The sequence below is a fragment of the Mytilus californianus genome, unplaced genomic scaffold (genome assembly GCF_021869535.1).
Source record: "Mytilus californianus isolate M0D057914Y unplaced genomic scaffold, xbMytCali1.0.p SCAF_21, whole genome shotgun sequence".
Classification (NCBI taxonomy): Eukaryota; Metazoa; Mollusca; class Bivalvia; order Mytilida; family Mytilidae; genus Mytilus; species Mytilus californianus.
This window is the reverse complement of record NW_026262670.1, coordinates 3,484,708-3,501,777: the sequence shown is the minus strand read 5'-3', so window position 1 is coordinate 3,501,777 and position 17,070 is coordinate 3,484,708. Positions and strand designations below refer to the sequence as shown.

Below are 17,070 nucleotides of genomic sequence, written 5' to 3'. Positions count from 1 at the left end.
GCCAAATCCATCTTAGGTCATTTTTGCCTTTAAATTGGTTAAGTTTTTATCAACTTAGTAATGATGTGTTTGTACTTTGATGTTTTATCATCAACACTTACAATATAAAAAAAAATCTTGTGTCCCTTTTTCTTTAAACATTGAAATATCTGTCCTGATGATAACACAGTGTCTTATTTCCTTTTAACATAATGAATCATTTTCCACTACAGACCAGTAGGAAAAATTTAAAACTGCATTTGGTACCTTCAATTCCCCAACTGATGATCCCAATTGTGTAAACACAATACTGGTATTTCTTTTCTATTGTAACACTTGAAAAAGTGCTCAAAATAAACATTTTATTATGCCCCCGCTGCAGCAGAGGATGCATTAAGTTTTACCCTTGTCCGTCTGTACGTACGTACTTCCGTACGTTTCAAAAATTGGTTTCCGTTCTCTAACTTGAGTTTGCCTCAACCAAATGTTATGAAACTTATGCACAATGCTTATTAGCACAAAGTACAGATCGAGATTGAATTTTGGTAACGTCACTCTAACCATTCTAGAGTTATGCCCCTTTATATTTAAAATGGAAAAATTACAAAATTTTAAGTTTCTTTTCTCGAACTTAAGTTTGCCTCAATCAAATGTTATGACTTATACACAATGCTTATTACCATAAAACGCAGATCACGTTTGAATTTTAGTGGCGTCACTTTAACCGTTCTAAAGTTATGCCCCTTTATCAATGGAAAAATTACAAAATTTTAAGTTTGCCTCAACCAAATGTTATGACATTTATACACAATGCTTATTACCACAAAACACAGATTAATTTGAATTTTGGTGGCGTCACTTAAACCGTTCTAGAGTTATGCCCCTTTATAAATTGAAAAATTGCAAAATATTAAGTTTCCGTTCTTTTACTTAAGTTTGCCTCAACCAAATGTTATGAAACTTATACACAATGCTTATTATCACAAAATAAAGATCAAGTTTGAATTTTGGTGGGGTCACTTAAACCATTCTCGAGTTATGCCCTTTTATAAAAGGAAAAAAATGCAAAATTTTTAGTTTCCGTTCTCTAACATAAGTTACCTCATCCAAATGTTATGAATCTTATACACAATGCTTTTTACCACAAAACACAGATCAAGTTGAATTTTGGTGGCGTCACTTTAATCATTATCGAGTTATGCCCCTTTATAAACCGAAAAATTGCAAAATTTTAAGTTTCCGTTCTGTAACTTTAGTTTGACCCAACCAAACATTACGAAACCTATACACAATACTTATTACCACAAAACACAGATCAAGTTTGAATTTTAGTGGCGTCACTTTAACCGTTCTACAGTTATGCCCCTTTATCAATGGAAAAATTACAAAATTTTTAGTTTCCGTTCTCTAACTTTAGTTTGCCTCAACTAAATGTTATGAAACTTATACACAATGCTTATTACCACAAAACACAGATTAAGTTTGAATTTGGTGGCGTCACTTAAACCATTATAGAGTTATGCCCCTTTATAAATGGAAAAATTGCTAAATATTTAGTTTCCGTTCTCTAACTTAAGTTTGCCTCAACCAAATGTTATGAAACTTATACACAATGCTTATTAACACAAAATAAAGATGAAGTTTGAATTTTTTGTGGGGTCACTTTAACCATTCTCGAGTTATGCCCTTTTATAAATGGAAAAAAATGCAAAATTTTTAGTTTCCGTTCCCTAACTTTAGTTGCCTCATCCAAATGTTATGAAACTTATACACAATGCTTGTTACCACAAAACATAGATCAAGTTGAATTTTGGTGGCGTCACTTTAATCATTATCGAGTTATGCCCCTTTATAAATGGAAAAATTGCAAAATATTTAGTTTCCGTTCTGTAACTTAAGTTTGACCCAACCAAACATTATGAAACCTATACACAATACGTATTACCACAAAACTCAGATCAAGTACAAGTTTGGGTAGCGTCACTTTTATTGTTCTTGAGTTATGTCCCTTTATAATGTTGTATGCAAGCGGGGGCATCATCTGTGTCCATGGGGACACATTCTCCATTTATTATAAACCTAGAAACTATGACTGACTTTCAACTCTGGGATTAAAATTTATTTCAAACTCTTATTGTTTACCTTAACATTAATGGAAATGACTGTAAATAATGGTGTTCATATAAATAAGGAGATGTGGTATGATTGACAATGAGACAACTATCCACCAAAGTTCAAATACGGTGGATGTAAGCAATTATAGGTAACTGTATAAAACGTTTTGTGAAGCTTTTTTCAATCATTATATTTTTGTATCACTTATATATATTGCTCAGTCTTTAATGATCATCTCAGTTAAAAACAGGTATTTGAGTTTCAAATCAATTTATACATGTTAAATAGACGAACAAAATGTAATGAATTAAGGTAAAACTGACAAATTGATAATAATCTGTATACATTATATTCTTACAGGTATGAAAGGAATCATTAGTAGTTCAAAGTAAATTACTATTTTCTTACCATTGATATTTACAAGATGGTTTATAGATCTGCAGGGCTTTCGTTTGACTTTTTCCAAATTATACACACTGAGCATTAAATTTTTCTTCAATTTCAAATACTATAAATTCTGAAATTTTTGCAATATTTCTATTAATGCGAAATGCAGAATCTGATTGTATTATTTGTTGATTTGATGGTCGCAAATACCTGTTTACTGTCTCCGCTAATGCGTCGCCAGTAAACTTAATTTGCGACCATCAACTCACCAATTGATGCCGTCGGAGCTTAAAATACAATACAGTTATCTCCTAAATAACAGCAGTTTTAAATGTATGCAAACATTTCTGAATTTACATTTACCAGTGGAGGTATACTTTGAATGACATTGTGTACAACTTGTTGTTCTAATTGAGCAACACAAGCCCCATCAAATCCTAATGTGATCATGAGCCTCCACTAGAGACACCCTTCATGTTTTTGTGTCTAGTAAAGATCTTTGATAATTCATGAACATTTAAGTCAAGATGACAAAACAGAATACAAACTAAACATGAAGACAACTACAACCACTGGACAACAGGCATCCTTCTTTGTGAACGGCCTTGGTGATATCAAAGCTTGCTCCCCTCCGTGAAAGTCATGGGTCTATACTCTCTCTCTATGTCAACCCAAAGACTGGAAAATTGTATTAGCCACTTCTCTGCTCAGCATGAAGTATTTATGGAGCATTTAGGAGTGCAATTTCTTGTCGGCTTGGAGTCAAAATATTGTGTCAGGTTGGTTTATATGTTTTCCTGTGGACTGTTACCTTGTGAACTACCACATTATAAATTTAGCACAGCTTGTCGGTCTAGTATAAAGCATATCAAATAAACACCTTCCGGAACCGACAACATGAAATATTCGCCACTGGATTTTAAACAACAATCCATTCATCCTTTGTGTATTATTATATATGGCAGCTGTTATCTAATAATGATTATACATGTATATTATATTTACAGAAAACGTAGGTTAAAGGCCACACAGTATAAAGATGAAATCAAAGAGGCCAGAGAAGCTGTGAGGGCCAAGAAAGATGCAAACACTTATGATGATGTTGATATATTTGGAGATTATCTGAAACTAGACACTGCAGAAACTGATTTTGGTAATTATGGGAAACTTTTTAGAAAACTAGATTTTAAGATATTTGGTCTAAAATACACACGGGTTGATATCTGATATGTAAATTTGCAAATCCTATAAATTTGATTTGAATTTTCGGGATATTAGTCAACATGTGGTTAAATAATTTAAAGTTCTCTTGCTGTGATAAAACCTTTTTGCACTGATGCTGTGTAAATCAAACACTATTCAATCAAAGTTCTCCTCTGACTAAAATGATATGAATTTAACTTGTCTTCCACTAGTTAAGCAACCATCATTGCATCTGACAGAAAAGTTACCTTGCCAAATTATGTCTTAAAGAAAGAACACAAGTGGTCGAAGTAGTTCCTTTACAGTATTACTAGCCTGTCAACACTGAGGTTGTGGATTAGGCAGTTCCACCCTCATCTTAGTTGACTAGGATTGCTAGTTTTCCTGCCTAAGTTCACTAGTTATCTCCTCCAGCAGTAAAAAATTGCTGCCACGATATAGCCAAGTGTGCTAAAAGTAGTGTTAAACAATATCAATCCATCTGTAAACAGTGGGAGTTAGAACAAAGGAGCAAAACTTGCTGCTACAATATAGCAAAGTGTGCTAAAAGTAGTGTTAAACAATATCAATCCATCTGGAAACAGTGGGAGTTAGAACAAAGGAGCAAAACTTGCTGCTACAATATAGCCAAGTGTGCTAAAAGTAGTGTTAAACAATATCAATCCATCTGTAAACAGTGGGAGTTAGAACAAAGGAGCAAAACTTGCTGCTACAATATAGCCAAGTGTGCTAAAAGTAGTGTTAAACAATATCAATCCATATGTAAACAGTGGGAGTTAGATCAAAGAAGCAAAACTTGCTGCTACAATATAGCCAAGTGTGCTAAAAGTAGTGTTAAACAATATCAATCTATCTGTAAACAGTGGGAGTAAGAACAAAGGAGCAAAACTTGCTGCCACGATATAGCCAAGAGTGCTAAAAGTAGTGTTAAACAATATCAATCCACCTGGAAACAGTGGGAGTTAGAACAAATGAGCAAAACTTGCTATCACGATATAGCCAAATGTGCTAAAAGTAGTGTTAAACAATATCAATCCATCTGGAAACAGTGAGAGTTAGAACAAAGGAGCAAAACTTGCTATCACGATATAGTCAAATGTGCTAAAAGTAGTGTTAAGCAATATCAATCCATCTGGAAACAGTGGGAGTTAGAACAAAGGAACAAAACTTGCTGCCACGATATAGCCAAAAGTGCTAAAAGTAGTGTTAAACAATATCAATCCATCTGGAAACAGTGGGAGTTAGAACAAAGGAGCAAAACTTGCTATCAAAATATAGCCAAGAGTGCTAAAAGTAGTGTTAAACAATATCAATCCATCTGGAAACAGTGGGAGTTAGAACAAAGGAGCAAAACTTGCTATCACGATATAGCCAAGTGTGCTAAAAGTAGTGTTAAACAATATCAATCCATCTGGAAACAGTGAGAGTTAGAACAAAGGAGCAAAACTTGCTGCCACGATATAGCCAAGTGTGCTAAAAGTAGTGTTAAAAAATATCAATCCATCTGGAAACAGTGGGAGTTAGAACAAATGAGCAAAACTTGCTATCACGATATAGCCAAATGTGCTAAAAGTAGTGTTAAACAATATCAATCCATCTGGAAACAGTGGGAGTAAGAACAAAGGAGCAAAACTTGCTGCCACGATATAGCCAAGTGTGCTAAAGGTAGTGTTAAACAATATCAATTCATCTGTAAACAATGGGAGTTAGAACAAATGAGCAAAACTTGCTATCACGATATAGCCAAATGTGCTCAAAGTAGTGTTAAACAATATCAATCCATCTGGAAACAGTGAGAGTTAGAACAAAGGAGCAAAACTTGCTATCACGATATAGCCAAATGTGCTAAAAGTAGTGTTAAACAATATCAATTTATCTGGAAACAGTGGGAGTTAGAACAAAGGAGCAAAACTTGGTGCCACGATATAGCCAAGTGTGCTAAAAGTAGTGTTAAACAATATCAATCCATCTGTAAACAGTGGGAGTTAGAACAAAGGAGCAAAACTGGCTATCACGATATAGCCAAATGTGCTAAAAGTAGTGTTAAACAATATCAATTCATCTGGAAACAGTGGGAGTTTGAACAAAGGAGCAAAACTTGCTGCCACGATATAGCCAAGTGTGCTAAAAGTAGTATTAAACAATATCAATCCATCTGTAAACAGTGGGGAGTTAGAACAAATAAGCAAAACTTGCTGCCACGATATAGCCAAGAGTGCTACAAGTAGTGTTAAACAATATCAATCCATCTGTAAACAGTGGGAGTTAGAACAAAGCAAAACTTGAATAGAATCCACTATGGCAACCTTTAAAAGTACAAAAATCATTTCTCTTCTTTAATGATTGACATGGTTAAATTGGTTGTACCAGTAATTGAAATTTCTTTTAAATTGGATGTACTGTACACCCCCACTCCTGTTGCATCTGGATGTTTGGCCTACCACACTTTTATCAACACAGTCAAACAGACTAAGTATTATTACATCATACACATCAAAACAAATGCAATATAAAAGGCAAATAACATCCTTGGACAGGCCTTACAAGAATCTTTCATATAATTCTTCTTTTCCTTCCTTGGACCTTCATTAATAATTTTTTAACTCCCATTTTAGAATTTTAAGTTAAAAATGAGGCATGGTGGCAACCTTATTTAATACCAACACAATTGTATTTTATGATGCATATCGAGAAAAGGAATAAGTAGTTGACATTCTTGTGGAAAACATATATATTTCTCTAATTCTTCGTCAATTTATCCCTTTCTGTACCCATTGTATAAAAAAATTTAATCAACGTGTGGTTCGTTTGATCTCAGTGCTTCATTGGTTAAAATCCGATTATGACGTCGAATTTACTTGCTTTCCTCTGAATTTCCTATTGCGACGGCATGAAAAAAGGCGACCATGCCTGATGACGTCACATAGAAAGAACACATCTTTTTACAGATCATTCGAAAAGACGGAATAAGTTTGCCTGCATATTGTTTGACAATCATTAGAGAAACAGATTCCACCACCAAATCTCGTGTAATACGATATTTATCCACTCTCGACAGTTAAATTTTAAATATTTAAAACGCTCGGCGAGCCTCGCGTTTTAAATTTGAAAATTTAACTGTCTCGAGTGGATAAATATCGTATCACACTCGATGCAGTGGTAGAATCTATATATATATATATATCATGTATTATAAATGTTATTTTTGCATTTTATAAATATTCCTGACTAACAACAGGTATATCTGTGACTGATCAGAAGACAGTAGAGGAAAGGCTAGGGAATATCAAACCACTGCAGGATATGGATGAAAGAGAATTAGGGGCAAGTTCTGAGGAGGATGTTGATGATAATGATTATCATGATTCCATGAGATCTGATAAACGATTATTTGAGGACAAACACGTTAATCAGGAAGCAATATCAATAGAGAAAGAATTAGAAGTTTTATTGAAATCTCCTCCTAAAAAGAGACCAGCGATGAAAATGTATGCTGATGAATTAGAGGAAGAAATTCAAGCTAAAAAGTAAGTTTGTAAAGGTTACCTTAGCTGTATTTGGAAAACTTTTAGGAATTTTTGGTCCTATATGCTCCTCAACTTCGTACTTTATTTGGCCTTTTTAACATTTTTTTATTCGAGCGTCACTGATGTAGACGAAATGTGCGTCTAGCGTAAATATAAAATTTCAATCCTGGTATCTATGATGAGTTTATTTAGACTATATTGATGGTTTAGGCTACATGCATATGTTATCGTATATAAAAAAAACTCTCAATACTAAAATTGGACCGAAAAAGTTCATACTCGTTATGACCTGAGATTTTCTTCTTCAATGCAGATCATGACCTGCATTTTCAGTTTCAGAGGTTGACAGGTATGTATACTAGTTAATTATGATTATTACATTGGTAGCATTGAATTACATTGATTTCCCAGTCAAATAAAAACCGATAATTTCACATGTGAAATAAACGTGGTTATTTCACTCTCTGACGTCATACAACAATAGGCGTTGTCAAGACGTCGATAACGTCGGATCAAAACAAATTGTGAATGCGTAGAAAAAAGACATAGTTCCTTACATTTTCTACATTAATTTCAGTAAAAAAAGCCATTTGCCAATGTAATAAAAAGAATAACTAATCAAAGAATTCAAATATCGAAAAATATTCAACTCGTGACCGAACAACACTGATAATTAACTCATGCGCTACGCGCATTCGTGAATTAATGTGTTGTTCGGTCACTCGTTGAATATTTTTCTCTATTTGAATTCTTCGATTAGTTATTCTATAACTATCAAATGTGAATATTTCACTCACAGGGGCTTGTTTAGTGGGTCAGGTGATGACAATGGCGGTCGCTATCTAGGCCTATATATAGACGATTAAAGTGGTAGTCGCTATCCTATATTAAGTGGTATCTTATATAGGATACATGTAGCGACCGCCATTTACAGTAAAACCTCGTCTGACCCACTATTAAAACAAGCCCCTGTGTTTCACTGTTGTTTGGAACTAGGAACAACTGGGACCAACATTTCAACATGCACGTCTTATTTTAACATACTTCTTTGTGTATTGACTACATATTGGATATATCTTTGAGTATGTTTGACAAAAACCGTCTATTCTTACCATTTCTTTCACAATCGTAACAGGAAACATACTTTGACAGGCGGCGGGAACAAATATCTATTACGCATAATATACAACTCGTTTCAGGACTTGTTTCAGGAATTTTTTCTTTATGATAAGATTATAAGTCAGACAGGTCACAAGTTACAGTCATACCGTTTCATCCAAGGGTACGTGGAGGGCGTACGCTGCACTTTGATCGTCAAAACAGTTTCTCATCGTTTTTCACGATTTATATGATTTTTTAACAAATAATCGTTAAAAAAATTCCGCTCTTAATAAATACACCTTTACTGTTATCGCTTTTTGTCGTCATTACTCGACATCACATAGTCTTAGGTTCCGGTAAAATTTTACGTCACAATAGAAAATGTCTGACGCCACAAAGGAAAAGTGATTGTTGTTTGACGTCAATAGTTCAAGTGTCGCAGATTCTCGGGTCAAGTGTCGTTGATCCCTAAATAGAAAATTAATAGTACACAAAACACAACATAGAAAACTAAAGACTGAGCAACACGAACCCCACCAAAAACTGGGGGTGATCTCAGGTGCTCCATAAGGGTAATCCTGCTTGACATGTGTCACCCGTCGTGTTGCTCATGTAAGTACAAACCCGGTAATAAGTCTAATTCGGTAGGTCACATTCAGGAAAATAATTTACGTCTAGGCCACCTGACTGGATCATTCAAATGGTATAATCAATGGTACATTTGCGTGTACAATGAATAAGGAAGTATACGCAAAGAAATTCGTAATGGTGTGAATTTTTTGAATAATGGGACCTCAAAATACCAATGGCTAAAATTGAAGAGAGAATTTTTCAATTTAAACAAAGATATATATCTGTGCTTGATATACTATGCCCCCAAAAGCCAAACAGACCTATTGGAGAATGAAGAAAAGGATATAACTGATAGTTTTGGGTCTATGGGGGACATCCTGCTAGTAGGGGATCTTAATGCCAGAACTGGCTCAGAAAAAGACTATATTGATGGTGACAGCACCTCCCATGTTCCTATATTTGATGAAAATTATGATATAGACTGTTTTGCAGATGAAAGGGTCAGTAAAGATTTAATAACAGATTCCAAAGGGAAAAACTTGCTAGAATTTTGTATAGGTAATCAATTACGTATCTTGAATGGGCGTATGTGTGGTAATAGCAACGGTAAATTTACATGTTTTGAACATATAAAGTCAAGGATAAAAGAGATAAAGAGTAAACTTGAACTATTAGAAAATAAAAACTTTGGATTCAGTGAAATTGACTTTAAAATTACCCCTGGTGAACTTCAAAAAGCCCTGAGGCAATTAAAATCTGGGAAAAGTCCAGGTTTAGACACTATTACAAATTAAATGTTAAAAGTTTCACAGAGTTATATGCAAGATTGCTTACTTAAACTTTTTAATGCCATACTTCTATCTGGCATTTATCCCAGCAAATGGTCTGAGAGTTACATTACTCCTATATTCAAATCTGATAACCAACAGAACCCTGAAAATTACAGAGGTATTGCCATCAATAATGGTCTTGGCAAACTTTTCAATACCATTCTGTATAACAGACTTGATAAATTTCTATCTGATAATAATATCATAAATAAAACTCAAATTGGTTTTTCTAAGAAAGCACGCACTTCGGATCACACTTTTGTACTAAAGAGTCTCATAGAAAAATATGTTAAAAGAGGCAAAGGTAAATTATATGTATGCTTTGTAGATTTTCGCAAGGCCTTTGATATGGTTATTTATATTGGTATATAATACAAATTATTACAACATACAAATAATGGTATTTTTTATAACATATTGAAATCTATGTATAGTAATGACAAAGTGTGTGTCAAAGTAGAAGACAAAATAACTGATTTTTTTAGATATAATGTTGGTGTACGACAAGGTGACGTTTTGAGTCCCACATTTTTAAAACTATTTATTAATGATTTGCCAGATATATTGTCAAACAATTATGATACTGTCAATTTAGATAATGAAAAGATACCATGTCTACTATATGCTGATGATCTTGTATTAATATCTGACTCAAAAGAAGGGCTTCAGAAGAGACTTGATACTTTGTGCACATTCTGCAAAGATTGGTGTATGGAAATAAATGTGAAGAAAACAAAGATTATTATATTCAATAGGAGTGGTAGACTCCTTAATGACGATTTCAATGTAGGAAATAATTCTATCGAATGTGTTAAACAATACAAATATCTTGGCATAGTCATCCAAAATACTGGAAACTTTAATGAAGCCAGGGAAACAATTATTCCAAAAAGGTCAAAAGGGCAGTTTTAAACTTTATAAAGATTTGAAATCATCAAATCCTCCAATTAAAACTCTTTTGCATTTATTTGATCATTGTATACAGCCAATTGTTACGTATGGTTGTGAAAATTGGTGTGTTATTAACATTACTCCGAAAAGGAAAAAATTATCCCTTTATGACATATTTAAAGATTGGGAGTTTGAGAGGCTAAATTTAAAATTTTGCAAGTATATTATTGGTATTACAAAGATGTGCACAAATGTAGCAGTCCTGTCTGAACTGGGTAGATATCTTCTTTATATAAATTTGCTAACATATATGTTTATGTATTGGCATAGACTAGAGAATTCCCCAAATGATTTATTGAAAAGTGCTTATGCTGAGTTAAAAATGATTGAGAGTAAAGCTCCAACTAGCTCCAATAAGTCATGGCTCTCTTATATTATTTTCTACAGCGAAAAATTGGGTATTGACCTAAATATATGTAAAAATTTATGCAAAAATAAATTTAAAAATTTCCTAAAAAAACAGCTCAAATTAAATTTTCAAAATGATTGGGAGAAAATGCGAGATTTTTATTTACAGAATCAAGGCAAACTGGACACTTATTTTTCATTCAAGAGGTCATTTGACTATGAAAATTATTAAGATTTAAAGCACCCCCAAAAACATTTGTTAACAGAATACAAACTCAGCAATCACTGTTTAAAAATAGAAACTGGCAGACATGAACGATTTATCAATGTATGTGGTAAATATGAAATATTTCCTCGACATGAGAGGATATGTTTATATTGTAATTCAAATTCTATTGAAAATGAAATGCACTTTCTTCTGGAATGCCCTCTTTACAATAACCTCAGAAGAGATATGACTGATTATATCAAAAAATACCCCAGTTTAGTTAATTTAAACAGAAATGATCTTTTTACATGAATCATGAGTAATGAAGATAGCAGTTTTTTATCTATTTTATGTGCATACCTTGACAAAGGCCTGCAACTTAGAAAATCAGAAAATTAGTTAAAACTCTAATAGATAGCAAAATTATCTCCCCTTGACCACTGACCCTTTCCTCATGCATTTGAACTATTATTTTATGTTTCTTTAATCACTCTGTAATGTTTATGTCATGTTGTTATTAATGTTATGCTCTTAGTGGGCCCTTTAATTTAGAAAAATAAAAATATTGTATTGTATTGTATTCTATTGTAGTCTTTGTTAGATGGGCCTTTAAATAGATTTATCTTTGTTAGCTACCCATTGAAAGAGCACTGCTAGTTACGGAGCGATAAACAAAGGCGATTGAAAAACCTGTAAGACTTGTTTATAATATAAAAAATTCGTAAGGGTTCCGCGGAACCCAGTGTCTCGCCTACTTTTTCTGTTAATCGCAGGCTCAACAAAAATGAGGAAATAAATCAATAAAAATATTCCTCTTGATACTATCTTTTGATTGTAAGAAGCTTTTGTCCAAGTTTGGTAAAAATCCAGGATAGTTTATGAATCTAATAAATGTTTAAAAACTTTAACTGCAGACTGAATGTAATGTTAACTGGAAGAAAACAAAATTCCCTTCTAGATACTAGCATTTGATCATAAACAAGCTTCTGTCCAAGTTTGGTACAAATCCAAAATAGTATAAGAAAGTTATTAAAATTTTAAAAAGTTTAACCACAGAGTGAATGTGTTGTTTCTTGGCAGAAAATTTAAGTCCATTTAAAAGTAAAATACGGAAAAAAAGGATTTATTTTTTTTTTAAATTTCCTTCTAGATACTAGCTTTTGATCATATAGAAGCTTCTGTCCAAGTTTGGCACAAATCCAAAATAGTATAAGAAAGTTATTAAATTTTTAAAAACTTTAACCACAGAGCGAATGTGTTGTTTCCTGGCAAAAAATCTAAGTCCATTTAAAAGTAAAAAAAAGGAAAAAATGGATTTATTTTTTTACAAAATTTACTACTGGATACTATCTTATGATCATAAAGAAGCTTCTGTCCAAGTTTGGTACAAACCCAGGATAGTTAAAGAAAGTTATTAAAATTTTAAAAACTTTAACCACAGAGTGAAACTAAGTCCATTTATGAGTAAAATACGGAAAAATGGAATTTTATTTTTACAAAATTTACTTCTGGATGCTATCGTATGATCATAAACAAGCTTCTGTCCAAGTTTGGTAGAAATACAGGATAGTTTAAGAAAGTTATTCAAATTTCAAAAACTTTAACCACAGAGTGAATATTTTTGGACGCCGCCGCCGCCGACGACGACGACGACGGAATGTAGGATCGCTATGTCTCGCTTTTTCGACTAAAGTAGAAGGCTCGACAAAAAGAAGATGTGGTATTATTGCCAATGAGACAACTCTCCACAAGAGACAAAATGACACAGAAATTAACAGCTATAGGTCACCGTACGGTCTTCAACAATGAGCAAAGCCAATACCGCATAGTCAGCTATAAAAGGCCCCGAAATCACAAATGTAAAACAATTCAATCGAGAAAACTAACGGTCTGATTAATCTACAAAAAAATGAACGAAAAACAAATATGTAACACAACAACAAGTTTATTTTAAACTAATAAATGAGTGCATCTTACAAGGCTTAGAAAATTTGTATTATGAAGTCAAGCTTTTCTATTTGGTTTACTATGAATTGAATTTAATAACTTGGTAAAATAGTTATAATTGAAAAGTTGTCTTCTTATATTTCAGAATGAGGTCATCAAAGGGGGCATATATACGTGTAACATGTGATATTTTTCACCAGTGGCAGATCCAGGACATATAGACGTGTAACATATGATATATTTCACCAGTGGTAGATCCAGGACTTTATATACGTGTAACATGTGATATCTTTCACCAGTGGCAGATCCAGGACTTTATATACTTGTAACATATGATATCTTTCACAAGTGGTAGATCCAGGACTTTATATACGTGTAACATATGATATCTTTCACCAGTGGTAGATCCAGGACTTTATATACGTGTAACATATGATATCATTCACCAATGGTAGATCCAGGACTGTATATACGTGCAACATATGATATCTTTCACCAGTGGCAGATCCAGGACTTTATATACGTGTAACATATGATATCTTTCACCAGTGGCAGATCCAGGACTTTCATAACGGGAGGAGGATACAAAGGAGTAGATTAAAAAAAAACAGGCGGTCAAAAATTTTAAAAAAGAAATGAACTAAAAACACATATTTTTTTACATAAGATCAGTGCATCCCTGATACGCCCATGTTCACGAAAATCTACAATAATATTTTTTTCTCATAAAGGTCATTTAATGTAACACACAAATATAGATTTTACGATACTTAAATTACTGTTTGAATAATGAAAAGTAAGAGAAAAAAATACCGAACTATATATGTATTTAACAGAACTAACTAAAATTACCTTTAAAAATAGTCCTATTGGTTAAAAATAATTTCCATTTTCGTTTCCTTTATAAACATTACCGATTGTCGACAAGTCATTTCAACATACGGGTATCTAGTATGTAATACAATACCAATCAATGCAATGCAATATATGTTTATTGAACCAATAACAAAAGATCAACTTTAATACTGTTTTGTACGAAAACGTATTAGCGCCATGCAAACTTGTTTTATGTTTCTGCCTATGTCAGCGTTTACTTACAACGCGAACCTTTACGATATAACGCAAACATTTGAGTGATCTAATTTTTTTATTTAAATTTCAAGGGTAGCAGTTGTTAAAAATGGAGGAAGTAATGTGAGGAAGCTGCATGCATTAATTTTTATCACTCCTTGCACTTATTGCAAAATGAAATGCTAGAGTGTTAAGCACATAATCATGGCATAATAATGAGAGACCAAAGAAAATTGGGTGAATTGAAGTTGTATCGAAAAAAAAATTAAAAACCTAACTGTTAATGAGGATCTGGATGGGGATCCTTTATTTCTGTATTCTTTATTGTTTAGGTCATTTTCTTTATTCAGTTTGCTAATTATTCTCTATTCTGTATATTTTAGCAATCTATTATTCTCTATTCTGTATATTTTAGCAATCTATTATTCTCTATTCTGTATATTTTAGCAATCTGTTATTCTCTGTTTTGTGTATTTTAGCTATCTATTATTCTCTATTCTGTATATTTTAGCAACTCATTATTCTCTATTCTGTATATTTTAGCAATCTACTATTCTCTATTCTATATATTTGAGCAACTCTATTATTCTCTATTCTGTATATTTTAGCAATCTATTATTCTCTATTCTGTATATTTTAGCAATCTATTATTCTCTATTCTGTATTTTAGCAATCTATTATTCTCTATTCTGTATAGCTAAGCAACTCTATTATTCTCTATTCTGTATATTTTAGCAATAATTATGGGTAATTAAGAAGTATGGGTACGTTGATCTAAGAAGTATGGGTACGTTAATATAAGACGTATGAGTACGTTGATCTAAGAAGTACGAATCCGTTGATCTAAGAAGTATGAGTACGTTAATCTAAGAAGTATGAGTAGGTTGATCTGAGAAGTATGGGTCCATTAATCTAAGAAGTATGAGTACGTTGATCTAAGAAGTATGAGTACGTTAATCTGAGAAGTATGGGTCCGTTAATCTAAGAAGTATGAGTACGTTGATCTGAGAAGTATGGGTACGTTAATTTAAAAAGTATGAGTACGTTGATCTAAGAAGTATGAGTAGGTTAATCTGAGAGGTATGGGTCCGTTAATCTAAGAAGTATGAGTACGTTGATCTAAGAAGTATGAGTAGGTTGATCTCAGAAGTATGGGTCTGTTAATCTAAGAAGTATGAGTACGTTAATCTAAGAAGTATGGGTACGTTGATCTGAGAAGTATGGGTCCGTTAATCTAAGAAGTATGAGTACGTTGATCTGAGAAGTATGGGTCCGTAAATATAAGAAGTATGGGTCCGTTAATCTAAGAAGTATGAGCACGTTAATCTAAGAAGTATGAGTACGTTGATCTGAGAAGTATGAGTACGTTAATCTAAGAAGTATGAGTATGTTGATCTAAGAGGTATGAGTACGTTAATCTAAGAAGTATGAGTACGTTGATCTGAGAAGTATGAGTACGTTAATCTAAGAAGTATTGGTACATTAATCTAAGAAGTACGAGTACGTTGATCTGAGAAGTATGAGTACGTTGATCTGAGAAGTATGGGTATGTTAATCTAAGAAGTATGTGTACGTTGATCTAAGAAGTATGAGTACGTTAATCTAAGAAGTATGGGTCTGTATGATCTGAGAAGTATGGGTGCGTTAATCTAAGAAGTATAAGTACGTTGATCTGAGAAGTATGAGTACGTTAATCTGAGAAGTATGGGTACGTTAATCTAAGAAGTACGAGTACGTTGATCTGAAAAGTATGAGTACGTTGATCTAAGAAGTATGAGTACGTTGATCTAAGAAGTATGCGTACGTTGATCTAAGAAGTATGAGTACGTTGATCTGAGAAGTATGGGTCCGTTTATCTCAGAAGTATAAATACGTTGATCTAAGAAGTATGAGTACGTTAATCTGAGAAGTATGGGTCCGTTAATCTAAGAAGTATGAGTACGTTGATCTAAGAAGTATGAGTACGTTCATCTGAGAAGTATGGGTCCGTTAATCTTAGAAGTATGAATAGGTTGATCTAAGAAGCATGGGTCCGTTAATCTAAAAAGTATGAGTACGTTGATCTAAGAAGTATGAGTACGTTAATCTGAGAAGTATGGGTCTGTAAATCTAAGAAGTATGAGTACGTTGATCTAAGAAGTATGAGTACGTTGATCTGAGAAGTATGGGTCCGTTAATTCAAGAAGTATGCGTACGTTGATCTAAGAAGTATGAGTGCGTTGATCTAATAAGTAGGAGTACGTTGATCTGAGAAGTATTGGTCCGTTAATCTAAGAAGTATGAGTAGGTTGATCTAAAACGTAAGGGTCCGTTAATCTAAGAAGTATGAGTACGTTGATCTAAGAAGTATGAGTACGTTGATCTGAGAAGTATGGGTACGTTAATCTGAGAAGTATGGGTCCGTTAATCTAAGAAGTATGAGTACATTGATCTAAGAAGTGTGAGTACGTTAATCTGAGAAGTATGAGTACGTTGATCTAAGAAGTATGAGTACGTTGATCTGAGAAGTATGGGTACGTTAATCTAAGAAGTATGAGTACGTTGATCTCAGAAGTATGAGAACGTTAATCTGAGAATTATGGTTCCGTTAATCTAAGAAGTATGAGTACGTTGATATAAGAAGTTTGAGTACGTTGATCTGAGAGGTATGGGTCTGTTAATCTAAGAAGTATGAGTGCGTTAATATTAGAAGTATTGGTACGTTGATCTGAGAAGTATGGGTCCGTTAATCTAAGAAGTATGAGTACTTTAATCTAAGAAGTATAAGGACGTTAATCTAAGAAGTATGAGTACGTTGATCTGAGAAGTATGAGTACGTTAATCTAAGAAG

The 17,070-nt window shown here is 33.2% G+C and overlaps 1 protein-coding gene across 1 annotated transcript in view; it reads right to left on the bottom strand.

The window, feature by feature from the left end:
- LOC127731842 (NAD(+) hydrolase sarm1-like) overlaps positions 1–14,133 on the bottom strand; it is a 38,392-nt gene extending 24,259 nt beyond the window's left edge. Inside the window, exon 1 of the mRNA XM_052240691.1 lies at positions 14,022–14,133. The gene's annotated coding sequence lies outside the window, so the exon portion shown is untranslated. The remainder of the gene's footprint in view (positions 1–14,021) is intronic.
- Between the last annotated feature and the right edge of the window lie 2,937 nt (positions 14,134–17,070).